The sequence below is a fragment of the Giraffa tippelskirchi genome, chromosome 5 (genome assembly GCF_054371585.1).
Source record: "Giraffa tippelskirchi isolate mGirTip1 chromosome 5, T2T-mGirTip1v1.2.pri, whole genome shotgun sequence".
NCBI lineage: Eukaryota > Metazoa > Chordata > Mammalia > Artiodactyla > Giraffidae > Giraffa > Giraffa tippelskirchi.
Window position 1 is genome coordinate 25,717,033 of NC_137279.1, and position 13,068 is coordinate 25,730,100.

Consider the following 13,068-nt stretch of genomic DNA (forward strand, 5'->3'; position numbering starts at 1 on the left):
AGTAGGATTCTTGTTTTCTAGTCTTAATATCTAAGTAGGATTCTTGTTTTCTAGTCTTAATATCCTTTCACTTGCAGTTACAGGAATGTATGGATATTAGAAGCATTCTCTCTTGAAAACTTTTTTTTTTTAATATGAACAACAGAACTTAAAAATGTGAAGTCTGTAATTTTTGGTGCTTAGCTTAAAACTCTCAGACTTGAAAACATTTTGTACTCTTTATCAGCTGAAACTTCAGACACCTTTTTTTATCCTTTACAGGTGCCTCTAGCTGGAGATCACAAGTCCAATTTCATTAGGTGACCAGGTTTAATACATTCAGTCCTCTGTTGGGATTGAGAGATGTGAAATTTTGGGAATGGGTCCTTTTGGTTTCTTTTCATTACTTTCTTTATCAAAAATTTGTTGATTTTAATGCGGAGGGCCATACGTCATAAAAAATGAATCTGGCGAACACATGGGGCACGTGGTTTCTATTATTCTTAAAGCTTGCAGATTTACTGACATGCTTTTGAAGGCAAATTATTTTTGAAATGGTGAGATGGGGGAGGGAAAAAGAACTGAATGGATTTTTTTTTCATAGTCACTGTCCATCAAAGTTATGTGCACATACATGTCATAGAGTTCATTTATTTTCCTCTTTTAAGATTGAGTCTTAATGCTGACCTTGTCTCCCCATGGAACTTGCTTTTCTACTGTCTCAGAGTTGTTGTTAGAGGAGTCTTAATTCTGGACTGGAATGATGGTGAAAGCTTCCAAAGCGGAATCTAAATATTGACATCACTTAGGTTGTATCACTTGAGCAGTCATTTATTTCAGGTGGCTAACTGTACTAACCTAGTAATATTTTATTTCAAGTATATTTAGACCTGTTTGACACCTCACACTTTTGCTTTAATATTGCAGTTATATCAGAAGAACTTGCGCTTAAGGAAGGTCCACATGCCATTCAAAGAGTTGGAGCAATAACCAGTTCTTTTTTTGGCTCTTTTTCAGTTTCTTGCGGGGGACTCCCTTTGATGCCAGGTATCACTGGAACACTGTCCTCTTACGTTTCTAATGGCTAGCACATTTCTGATTCGGGTGTAGCTTTAGTGCTCTGGTAGTGATGAAACTTATTTGGATTATAAAAATGTCCACTTTTTATAGTAAAATTTTCAGCATATTTAGTTATATTTTCATTCTTTGAAGAGTTATTAGTCTCATGATACTGAGACCTGATTATTATATCGTGACATACAGTTTGTATTTTTCAACAGTTGTCCCATCTCCATGATTTTTAAAAATTACGAATTGTTTCAGGACATTTGCTGTTTTTCCCTCTTGTGCTTATTTTTATTTTCAGCCAGTGAAATTGAGCAGTAAGTGCCTGAAAAGCCTCAAAATAACGACACAAAAATTTAGATATTAAGCAAGTTTTAACTTGAATTGGCTTAATTTTTAATGAAAATCTTGATGATGACTTTAGGGTTAGATATTTCTCGCTAGGGCCTGATCAGCATTGCTTTGGTGAATCTTACGGTTGGTATCTAAGTTTCTAAGACAATAGCATGGAGTCTGTCATTTATACATGCCTGACAGCTGAGGATCCTGGGAGTCAGCATACCATATTGTTTACAAGTGACTCCTTTAGAAGAAACCACAGAGTCCAAAGCCTCCTGGCATTTTAAGCACCAACTGTTGAAGCAGCAACGTTTTGAACTGCTGTCTTATCAATCAGTGTTCCAAGGCATTGCAGGTGTAGCAGGCCAGGCTGTATCTCCACCCTTAGCCCTGGGCTCCGCAAAGCTCCAGGGTCACATGCTCTTTCCTTTTTTTCTCTTTCTGTCTGTTCTCAGCACTTAACCCTTTCTTACTGTCTCTTACCTTCCTAATTTAGAACCCAGCCTTTCCAGCCACTGTACCTTCTCCCCTCACTCTCCATTTTCTTTTCTTTCTACTTTCAAATCATAGATATCCTTTGTTTGCTTCACTATCATTCCACACCCATCCCTGTTAACTTTGAGATGTTCTACAATTCTTATCTTTTCCTTGATTTTTCTAGGAGAATCCAGAACTTTATAAATGGCTGTCCCAGAGTTTAGAATGCTTTACTTTATAGAATATCCAGGGCGACCAAAGTTCCATAATATAAATATGCTCATAGTGGCTTAAAGTAGATGTGCTGAAGTTTAATGCCACTTGCTATCTACTGAGTACTTAATCAACATGCTAGGCACTGTAGTGTGTGTTACATAAATATTCTTCCAACTCAGTCTTTGCTGTATGAAGAGTGTGGTGGTTTGGTCACTAAGTTGTGTCCAACTCCTGTCCAACTCTTTAAGAAGAGTAGGTATTATAAGTATTTTATGGATGAAGACATTAAGGCCAGAGACCCATGATCTCTCAAACAGTAAGTGGCAGAGCTCTGAGTCACACCCAGGCCGATCAGATTCCACAGCCCAGGTTCTTGATTCCCATGCTGTACTGCTATACTGGTCAGGATGAGTTGTGTTATGCTGCACTTACAGACAGGCAGCTCCAAAATCTCAACATCTTACACAGCAACTGTTGATTTCTTGTTCTTGCTAATATCCACTGTGGATCTACTATTGTATTAATAGTTACTTAAGAACCAAGGATGATGGAGGCTTTGTGTCAGTACACATTTCTTTTACTTAATTGGCCAAAGTTACTCCTATGGCTGTGAAAGTGCTGCACTCAATATGCCAGCAAATATGGAAAACTCAGCAATGGCCACAGGACTGGAAAAGGTCAGTTTTCATTCCAATCCCAAAGAAAGGCAATGCTAAAGAATGCTCAAACTACCACACAATTGCACTCATCTCACACGCTAGTAAAGTAATGCTTAAAATTCTCTAAGCCAGGCTTCAGCAATACGTGAACCGTGAACTTCCAGATGTTCAAGCTGGTGTTAGAAAAGGCAGAGGAACCACAGATCAAATTGCCAACATCCGCTGGATCATCGAAAAAGCAAGAGAGTTCCAGAAAAACATCTATTTCTGCTTTATTGACTATGCCAAAGCCTTTGACTGTGTGGATCACAATAAACTGGAAAATTCTGAAAGAGATGGGCATACCAGACCACCTTACCTGCCTCTTGAGAAACCTGTATGCAGGTCAAGAAACAACAGTTAGAACTGGACATGGAACAACAGACTGGTTCCACATAGGAAAAGGAGCACTTCAAGGCTGTATATTGTCATCCTGCTTATTTAACTTATATGCAGAGTACATCATGTGAAATGCTGGGCTGGAAGAAGCACAAGCTGGAATCAAGATTGCCGGGAGAAACATCAATAACCTCAGATATGCAGATGACACCACCCTTATGGCAGAAAGTGAAGAAGAACTAAAGAGCCTCTTGATGAAAGTGAAAGAGGAAAGTGAAAAAGTTGGCTTAAAGCTCAGCATTCAGAAAACTAAGATCATGGCATCCGGTCCCATCACTTCATGGCAAGTAGATGGGGAAACAATGGCTGACTTTATTTTTCTGGGCTCCAAAATCACTGCAGATGGTGATTGCAGCCATGAAATTAAAAGGTGCTTACTCCTTGGAAGGAAAGTTATGACCAACCTAGGCAGCATATTAAAAAGCAGAGACATTACTTTGCCAACAAAGGTTCATCTAGTCAACGCCATGGTTTTTCCAGTGGTCATGTATGGATGTGAGAGTTGGACGGTGAAGAAAGCTGAGTGCCGAAGAATTGATGCTTTTGAACTGTGGTGTTGGAGAAGACTCTTGAGAGTCCCTTGGACTGCAAGGAGATCAAACCATTCCATCCTAAAGGAGATCAGTCCTGGGTGTTCACTGGAAGGACTGATGTTGAAGCTGAAACTCCAATACTTTGGCCACCTGATGTGAAGAGCTGACTCATTTGAAAAGACCCTGATGCTGGGAACGATTGAGGGCAGGAGGAGAAGGGGACGATGTAGGATGAGATGGTTGGATGGCATCATTGACTTGATGGACATGGGTTTGGGTAGACTCTGGGAGGTGGTGATGGACAGGGAGGCCTGGCGTGCTGCGGTTCACGGGGTTACAAAGAGTCAGACACGACTGAGCGACTGAACTGAACTGAACTCCTATGGCTACATCTGATTTAAAACTCAAGAGGAGAAAGCAGTGCAAACCCATCAGGTGCTTAGGAGGAGAAGAGAACTGGACTGTTTAGGTAGAGCCCCAATGATTTTTCCCTGCTTTATCGAGATATAATTAATGTATAACATTGTGTAGGTTTAAGCCCCAATTGTTTAATACAGCTGTCTTGATTACTAACTTATTGAGTCACAGTTTTTTTTAAGAATCATATAACTCATTGTTATGAATATATGAAACTTTCTATCAGTATAGTAGATTTATGATTTGCTGTTGTTGTTTTTAGTTGCTATCATATCCAACTCTTTGCGACCCCATGAACTGTAGCATGACAGGCTTCTCTGTCCATGGGATTTTCCAGGCAAGAATACTGGAGTGGGTTACCATTTCCTTCTCCAAGGGATCTTCCCAACCCAGGGACCAAACCTGCGGCCTCTGCTGCGTCTCCTGCATTTTAGGTAGATTCTGTACTGCTGAGCCACCAGCAGCAACTTAATATACTGATCAATCATCCATGGTATTGTCAGTAATGAGTAGCAAAGCAATTTAGCCTTCCAAACTTGTTCTAAAATTTTACATACTGAAGTAAGCTTTTAATCACTGATGCTGCAGATCCAACTCTTAGAATTGTGATAAGCTGTCAGAATAGTGGAAAGACCCAGAGTGCATTACTTTAGCTGTTCTGAATGTTCTCTTATCCCCTCTTGCGTCCTGCATAGCCTGCATTCCATGTGTTGTGAATTCTGCCTGCAGGGAACTAGACAGGCAAGGGCTGTGCTTTGTAACTTACCTTCTCTTATAGGGAGACAGTTAAAAAGCAGGATGACAAACAAGATAATTTCAGATAGTGAAAAGTGCTGTGAAGACAGTGAAATAAGGTAATGTGATAAAAAATGATGGGTGAAGATGGGGAAAGGTTCTCTGGATTACATAGTCAGGGAAGGCTGTTCTGAAGAACTGATTAATAATAGAACAGAGACTCAAGTAATAACCAAGAACCAGATGTGTGTAGCTCTGGGGAAAGAAAATTATCGGCAGCGTGAGCAAATAGTGAGTGCATAGACTGTGAGGTGAGAATGAGCTTGCTGGTTCAAGAAATAGAGAGCAGCCAGGGCTGGCCCTTGGCGAGCCTTAGGGACTCTGGATAGGATGAAGTTGGTGTGAGAGGTGAGGGCCGGTTTTGTAGGGCTTCCTGGGTATCTCAAATGGTAAAGAATCTGCCTTCAATGCAAGAGACCTGGGTTCAATCCCTGGGTCGGGAAGATCCCTTGGAGAAGGGCGTGGTAACCCACTCCAGTATTCTTGCCTGGAGAACTCCATGGACAGAGGAACTTGGTGGGCTCCAGGCCATGGGGTTGCAAAGAGTCAGAGACGACTGAGCAGCTGACACTTTCACTTCACTTTTAAGGGCCATGAGAAGTTATCTTTTATTCTGAATGCAATGGGGGGCCTTCCCTGGTGGCACAGTAGATGGGAATCTGCCTGCCAATACAGGAGACATGGGTTTGATCCCTGGTTCAGGAGGCCATATGCCTCAGAGCAACTAAGCCCATGTGCCGCAACTATTGAACGTGTCCTCTAGAGTCCAGGAACCGTAGCTACTGAGCCCATACACCTAGAGCTCCTGCTCCACAACAAGAGAAGTTAACAATAATGAGAAGCCTGCACGCAGCAACAAAGAAGACCCAGTGCAACCAAAAATAAATACATTTAAAAAAAAATAAATGTAATGTGAAGCCACTGGACAGAGACATACCCTGATTTCCAGTTTTTTAGAATGTCACTCTTCCTGCCCTGGGGAGATGAGATTGTTAGTGGGCAAGAGTGTGGTAATATGTTTGTTCACTATTAACACCATACTTGAGGACAGTTTCTTCAGCTGGACAGCCTAATGGACCTGCTAGCCTTCTGAAAGAGGGCACTTCTTAATGTTTTTGGAACTGTTTGACTGCTGTTCTTTTGCAAAGATGGTGTATGTGATTTTTTTGTTCTTTGTCTTATCTGCTTATCCTTTCTGCAGTTTCACTCATTCTTTAACCAAGTACAATTTAATGCTATTTCAGGAGACTGAAGCTCGTTTTATTTTTTTCCCCCAGCATTTGCCTCTAGAACAGTAACTAAGAATATAGTTTGCGAGTCTAAACAAAGAAGAATTGTTCATGGAATTTGAGTGTTTTAATATTCTCTGATTCAGATGTCTTTTGCTGGTGACAACAATTGCTGTGGTGATTAGTATTAGTCTGTTGTGCAGGAATATGTATTGTATTGTGAATATACTATGTTGTGTACTTAATATTAAGGGATATTGAATCTGAACTCTCCTGTCACCCACTGCTGTTGCCCCCCCACCCCCACCCCAGTGCTCGTTTTGGTCAAATTGATATTTTAAGAAACAAGGTGCTTTAATTAAATAGGTTAAAACTGATACAGTGACTTTCGATCAATCTCTGGGTGAAGTGTATAAAAGGAGTTACTGATAGAAATTTAGGTAAAATGTCAATAAAGCTTGGTTCTTATACTTTTAAAAATAAAGACATTAGTATGAGGTGCCACATGCAGCCTTATGTAATAGCAGCCAGTGCCACTGCTCTGCTATGTACTAAACCCAGTGACCGTTTATCTGAGAGCGTGGAGAGAAGGTGGAGCAGGCTGGTTCCAGGCCACATGTGGTGTTGAATTAGACCTGCAGTCATTGTGAGGACCAGAGTGGACTTTGCTTAGGGAGATGGGACATTTTTGGAGATTTTTGAGCAAAATAATGCTTGACTTGGGTTAAAGAAAAACCTTGAAAAAAATTTTCTGTGGCATTGATATTTTTGTTCTTTATTTTCTTGGAGCATTAAACTTTCATTTTTGTTGTTGTTTAGTCACTAAGTCATGTCTGACTCTGTGATCCCGTGGACTGCAGCACACCAGATTCCTCTGTTGTCCTCTGTCTCCTGGAGTTTGTGCGATTCATGTCCATTAAGTTGGCGGTGCTGTCAAACCATCTCATTCTCGAACGCCTCTGTCTCCTTTTGCCTTCAGTCTTTCCCAGCATCAGGGTCTTTTCCAATGAGTTGGCTCTTCTCATTAGGTGTCCACAGTATTGAAGCTTCAGCTTCAGCAATAGTCCTTCCAATGAATATTTAGGGTTGATTTCCTTTAGGATTGACTGGTTTGATCTCCTTGCTGTCCAAGGGACTCTCAAGAGTCTTCTCCAGCACAGTTTGAAAGCATCAGTTCTTCAGCACTCAGCCTTCTTTATGGTCTAACTCGCACATCCGATCATGACTACTGAAAAAACCCAAGTTTTGACTATATGGACCTTTATTGGCAAGATGATGTCTTTGCTTTTTCATAGGCTGTCTAAGTTTGTCATAGCTTTCCTTCCAAGGAGCAAGTTTCATTTTAGCATGACTTAGAGAGTGTAGGATTCACTTAGTTATTTTACTTAAAAATCAACTTTGAGGTGTAATTTACATATAGTAAAATATACTCATTCAAAAGAGTGTTGACAAATGTTCACACTTATGTCACTACCCACTGCTCTCAAGATACAGGGCGTTTCCATCACTCCCGAAAGCTCCTTCTTGCTGCTCTGCACCCCTCAGCCTCTACCCCAGGTGACTGCTAACTTGCTTTCTGTCCCTATGGTTTGGTCTTTTTCTGTTCAAGACTTTCAGGTAAATGAAATCATATGGTATGTGTTCCTTCGTGTTTATCTCCCTTTGGTCAGCATATGTTTTTGAGATCCATTTGTTCTGCATATTAGTGGTTTATTTATTCCTTTTACAGGAAATCTTTTATGGGAGACCATCTAACCATCTAGATAAATCTGTTTGTAATATTTCTAAAGATTTGGTGAAACTGTGGGATGGCTGCCATCTTTCATTTTCAGTGTCTCTCCTGCTTTTTTTGTAATCCTAAAAATATGTATGGTGTAAAATATCAAAACCACTTTTGCTGTTGTAGCATATTATTAATATAGAATTTTATTTTTTGTAGGTAACTCTAAATACCAATTTGATGTTAAAGACTTAAAAAAGCCTTCCAAGTGAAGTGATTCCAATCTGTTATAACTTGAATGTCAATTAGAGAATGTATAGTTTAGGAAACTAATGTATTGAATAATGACAGCACTTAAATCTCACTTTGAATCATGTATTCTACTAGGTAAATAGCAATTTTTATAAAATCCGGGACATTGTCTTTCGGTTAGAAAACGTTAGTTTTTTTCTGAAATTTGAAAAAGAAATTAGCAACTCGAACAGTATTTCCTTACATAACTGTGGAGGGAACTGTGACAGAAGGCTTATCTTTCTTCTTGTTCAGATGTTAATACTTCAGTAGAGAAGGTTACTGGAGAAGGCAATGGCACCCCACTCCAGTACTCTTGCCTGGAAAATCCCATGGACGGAGGAGCCTGATAGGCTACAGTCCATGGTGTTGCTAAGAGTCGGACACGACTGAGCGACTTCACTTTCACTTTACCCTTTCATGCACTGGAGAAGGAAATGGCAACCCACTCCAGTGTTGTTGCCTGGAGAATCCCAGGGACGGCGGAGCCTGGTGGGCTGCCATCTATGGGGTCGCACAGAGTCGGACACGACTGAAGCGACTTAGCAGCAGCAGCAGAGAAGGTTACAGGGTGGTTCGGCTCTGCCTCACCTTTGCTGTCTTGTGACTCATATTTCTCCTTCAGTCCTGGCTTTGCCTCTCCAGCTGTGTGAACTTGGGCAAGTCACTGCCTTCTTGGTGTTTGTTTCTCACCTGTTAAATAGGGATAGTAGTGGTTCCCATCCCATGTGATTGTGGGCAAGAGTAAACAAATAATAAATGTGAAGCACTGAGGCTTTCTCGTATCTTGTCACTCCCCTGCCCCAAACCCTGCAGTGCCCCATGCTCTCCAAAGGCTGGTCTCTGAACCTTGGTGGTGAAGGTGCTGCAGCATCTGGTGGCAGCTGCCTCCGCTTTCTCCTGGCTCTCTCTGACCTGACCTCTTTTGGTTGGTAAACTTGCCAAAGCCTTTGTCTCCTCAGGGTGTTTCTCTGGAATGCTTAGTCCTCCCACATGGCTCATTCTCATCTTTCAAGACCATGTCTCTGTATCATCTTCTCTGAGATGTGCCGCCTCACCCCCAGCTACCCTAACTAAAACAGAGCTCCCTCCTTCTCTCTGATTATCACAGGCTTCTTTCACTGGTCCCAGTGGGAACTCCCCACCAGTCTCCTGCATTAGCCGGTGGGCAGGACCCCGCCTCCCCCTTGTTGCTTTCTTCGGTTCCTAGGGTAGCTGGTGCTGGCACGAGGGGCACCGATTGGACATCTGTTGGAAAAGTGGGAACTGCTGTGCTATTTCAGGTTTCAAGGAAGGGCAGTGGGCATTGGAGGGAGGGATCAGATACAGCGGATTTTAAAGGCTCACCAGCAGTGTTTGACTGTTGACCTCCCCCCGTTCCCTGAACTGTTTCCTGGCCTTTCTGACACCATGCTCCTGGTGCCCCTCCTGCCTCTGGGATATCTTCATCTAGGTCTCCTCCGCTTCTTTGACCCTGAAACAGTGGTGTACTGAGGGCTGGTCCTCACCCGTCTCTTGCTCTCTGCTCCCCAGTCTCATCCACTTCCTTGGACTCCGTTACCAGCTGAGTCTGTCTCCTCTTAAAGCCATCACTGCTCTGGTACCTCTTGGCACTTGACTGTCAGACACTTGTTTGTTTGATTGCTCACAGTGACCACTGCTCTGAGCTAGGCATCTGTGCTGGGCTCTGGGTGTGAGGCAAGTGAAACAGACCTACCCTGTGTGTCTGGGACCTGTTTGCTAGAGAGACCATCAACCAGGCCAGACTGTAAGTGTGTCAGAGTGCAGTGTGCAATGAAAGGCAAGAGTGGGAAGCAGGCCTGATAGGGACCCTGCTGGGTAGGACTGTGGGGACAGGCTTCCTCTGGGTGGGGAGGGGCGTGGAGTGTACACACACACACACACACACACACACACACACACACCTTGGGAATACACACACACACACACACACACACACACACACACACCCCTTGGGAATACACACACACACACACACACACACCCCTTGGGAATACACACACACACACACACACACACACACACCCCTTGGGAATACACACACACACACACACACACACACCCCCCTTGGGAATACACACACACACACACACACACACACACACACACCCCTTGGGAATCCCCACCCCTTGGGAATACACACACACACACACACACACACACACACCCCTTGGGAATACACACACACACACACACACACACACACACACACACACCACACACACACACACACACACCCCTTGGGAATACACACACACACACACACACACACACACACACACACACACCACACACACACACACACACACACACCCCTTGGGAATACACACACACACACACACACACACACACACACCACACACACACACACACACACACACACACACACACACACACACACACACACACACACACACACACACACACACACACACACACACACACACACACACACCCCCCTTGGGAATCCCCAGGCCTTTGCTGAAGTTGCAGCAGCCCCACCATCACACAGACAGACACATACATACACACACACCCGTTTGGGAATCCCCAAGCCTTGCTGAGATCGTAGCAGCCCCACCATCTGGGGCTTAAAAGCAAAGGGTAAGAACTCTGTTTTCCTTGTCCATTCTTACAGGAGCCCAAATGGGACAATAAGCTGTTTCCTTTAATATATTTCAGTTCTAGTCTCTTTTACTTGTTCTTCTTTAGTGATTAGCCATGAAACCCTTAAAAAAAGACAAACCCTTGTGCCTGTAGCGGAGCAGCCCCTCCCATTGTACTTAGGAAGCTGGGAGGGTGAGGGGCCCTGAGTGTGTGGTTCCGGCCTCCTCCGTTGCTCCCCTTGTCACCACACACTCCTGTTCTCTGCCTCTTGGTCATGAGCTAGGAGGTGCCAGAAGATCAGGGGTGGTTTTCCTTAGTGCAGCCATCCTCAAGATTTTTGTTTAAGTGGATTATGTATTTAGATATTTCCCATGAAATTGAAACAAATTTTAGGGAGAAATAATAATAGATTCACAGGAAATTGTAAAAGTATTAATAGTAGAGCCTTGTGTGGTCCTTTGCACTCAGCTTCCCCTGATGGTAACACCTTTACTCTAGTGCAGTAGCAACACCAGGGAATCAACATGGTCCAGTGATGTTAGTCAGACTATAGGCCTTATTCATGACTCAGAAAATTGAAAACACAAGGTTAAACAGTCGCACATTCCATTAACCAGTGGAATGATGACATCATCATATGTCAAAGGCTCCAGAAAACTCCTCTGTACACACCTGAGAGTCAAAAAGGCAGGTGACATCTTAGTATGATTATAAAAATGGTCCTGACCACATGGATGCCCGAAAGGGACTTTCCAGGCATCTCCAGGTTGCAGTGATGGTTTAGTAGTGAAAATGTGGACACCTGTATGGGTTTATTTTGGTTCCATGACTCTGTGATTTGGGCAGATTACTTGACAGGGTTCCCCTGAGGCATGGTGTTTGAGAGTCTTGCCCCTGAAGCTGACTGTTGAGGTTTGAATCCTAGCTTTGCCACTTACTGGCTGTGAGGACAGGCAGGTTTCAGTTTCATCTGTAAAATGCGATTATAAAAGGACCCACAGCTGAGTGGCAGTGTAAAAGTTACATGAGGTGCTGTAGAAAGAGCTTGGAATCGTGCCTGATTAGTACCCTAAGTACTGTCAGTGTTTGCTGTGAATATGGTGAGGACTCGCTGAGGCCATGTGTGGAAGGTGCTTGGTAGTGCAGAGCTTGGCCCAGAGGAAGGAGCGAGAGTCCTGTTCCCTGAGCTGCCGCCATCCAGCCTGGAAGGTCACCCTTGGTCAGAGGAAGAGTATTACAGGAAAGCATAGAGGACCTTTGAGAGGCTCTGCAGCAGGGTCAAAACTGGAGACTCCAAATACCTGCAAAGTTTTTTGTGTTAGAAAGCAGAGCAGGAGCAGTTACTCTGCTGGTGGTCTTGAGGAGGAGGCCTGGGTCAGCTGTGTTAACCGTTGTGTCTTCACTGCCAGCATGTGCCAGCACTTGAAAAGTGTTGGTTAGTGACCGAATGATGGGCAGGATGCTTGTGGCCATTGATTGGGGCAGAGAGGGGATACTGACTTTCTTTGACTTTGAGATAGGAATTTGTGACATAGAATTAAGGAGATCAGTTAATAGTTAATAACTACATAACTTACTAACTTAATCTTACTACGTTAAATCTGATACTGTCATTCCAGATCAGTTCACTGATACTTGTTTCACTAAGTAGGGAATTCAAGAGTTCTTATGCTTTCTGTTACATAACGGGTAAGTAGAGAATCCTCGTAGTTTCCACTGTACTTGTCACAGTGATCAGTGTCAGAAACCTTTGAAATGGACCTGTGCCTTGATTCTGGGCTATTTCAAATCCTAAAAGATGATGCTGTGAAAGTGCTGCACTCAATATGCCAGAAAATTGGAAAACTCAGCAGTGGCCACAGGACTAGAAAAGGTCAGTTTTCATTCCAATCCCAAAGAAAGGCAATGCCAAAGAATGCTCAAACTACTGCACAATTGCACTCATCTCACATACTAGCAAAGTAATGCTCAAGATTCTCCAAGCCAGGCTTCAACAGTACGTGAATCGTGAACTTCCAGATGTTCAAGCTGGATTTAGAAAAGGCAGAGGAACCACAAAATTGCCAACATCCGTTGGATCATCGAAAAAGCAAAAGAGTTCCAGAAAAACATCTATTTCTGCTTTATTGACTATGCCGAAGCCTTTGACTGTGTGGATCAGAGCAAACTGTGGAAAATTCTGAATGAGATGGAAATACCAGACTGTCTTACCTGCCTCCTGAGAAATCTGTATGCAGGTGAAGAAGCAACAGTTAGAACCAATCATGAAACAACAGACTGGT

The 13,068-nt window shown here is 43.1% G+C and overlaps 1 protein-coding gene and 1 long non-coding RNA gene across 15 annotated transcripts in view; both read left to right on the forward strand.

The window, feature by feature from the left end:
• PRDM2 (PR/SET domain 2) overlaps window positions 1–13,068 on the forward strand; it is a 137,667-nt gene that overhangs the window by 17,318 nt on the left and 107,281 nt on the right. The gene's annotated exons all lie outside the window — the stretch shown is intronic.
• LOC145506792 (uncharacterized) lies at window positions 3,369–5,804 on the forward strand. The gene is made up of 2 exons (XR_014054341.1): window positions 3,369–4,348; window positions 5,397–5,804. It is a non-coding gene; the product is annotated as an uncharacterized LOC145506792 (long non-coding RNA).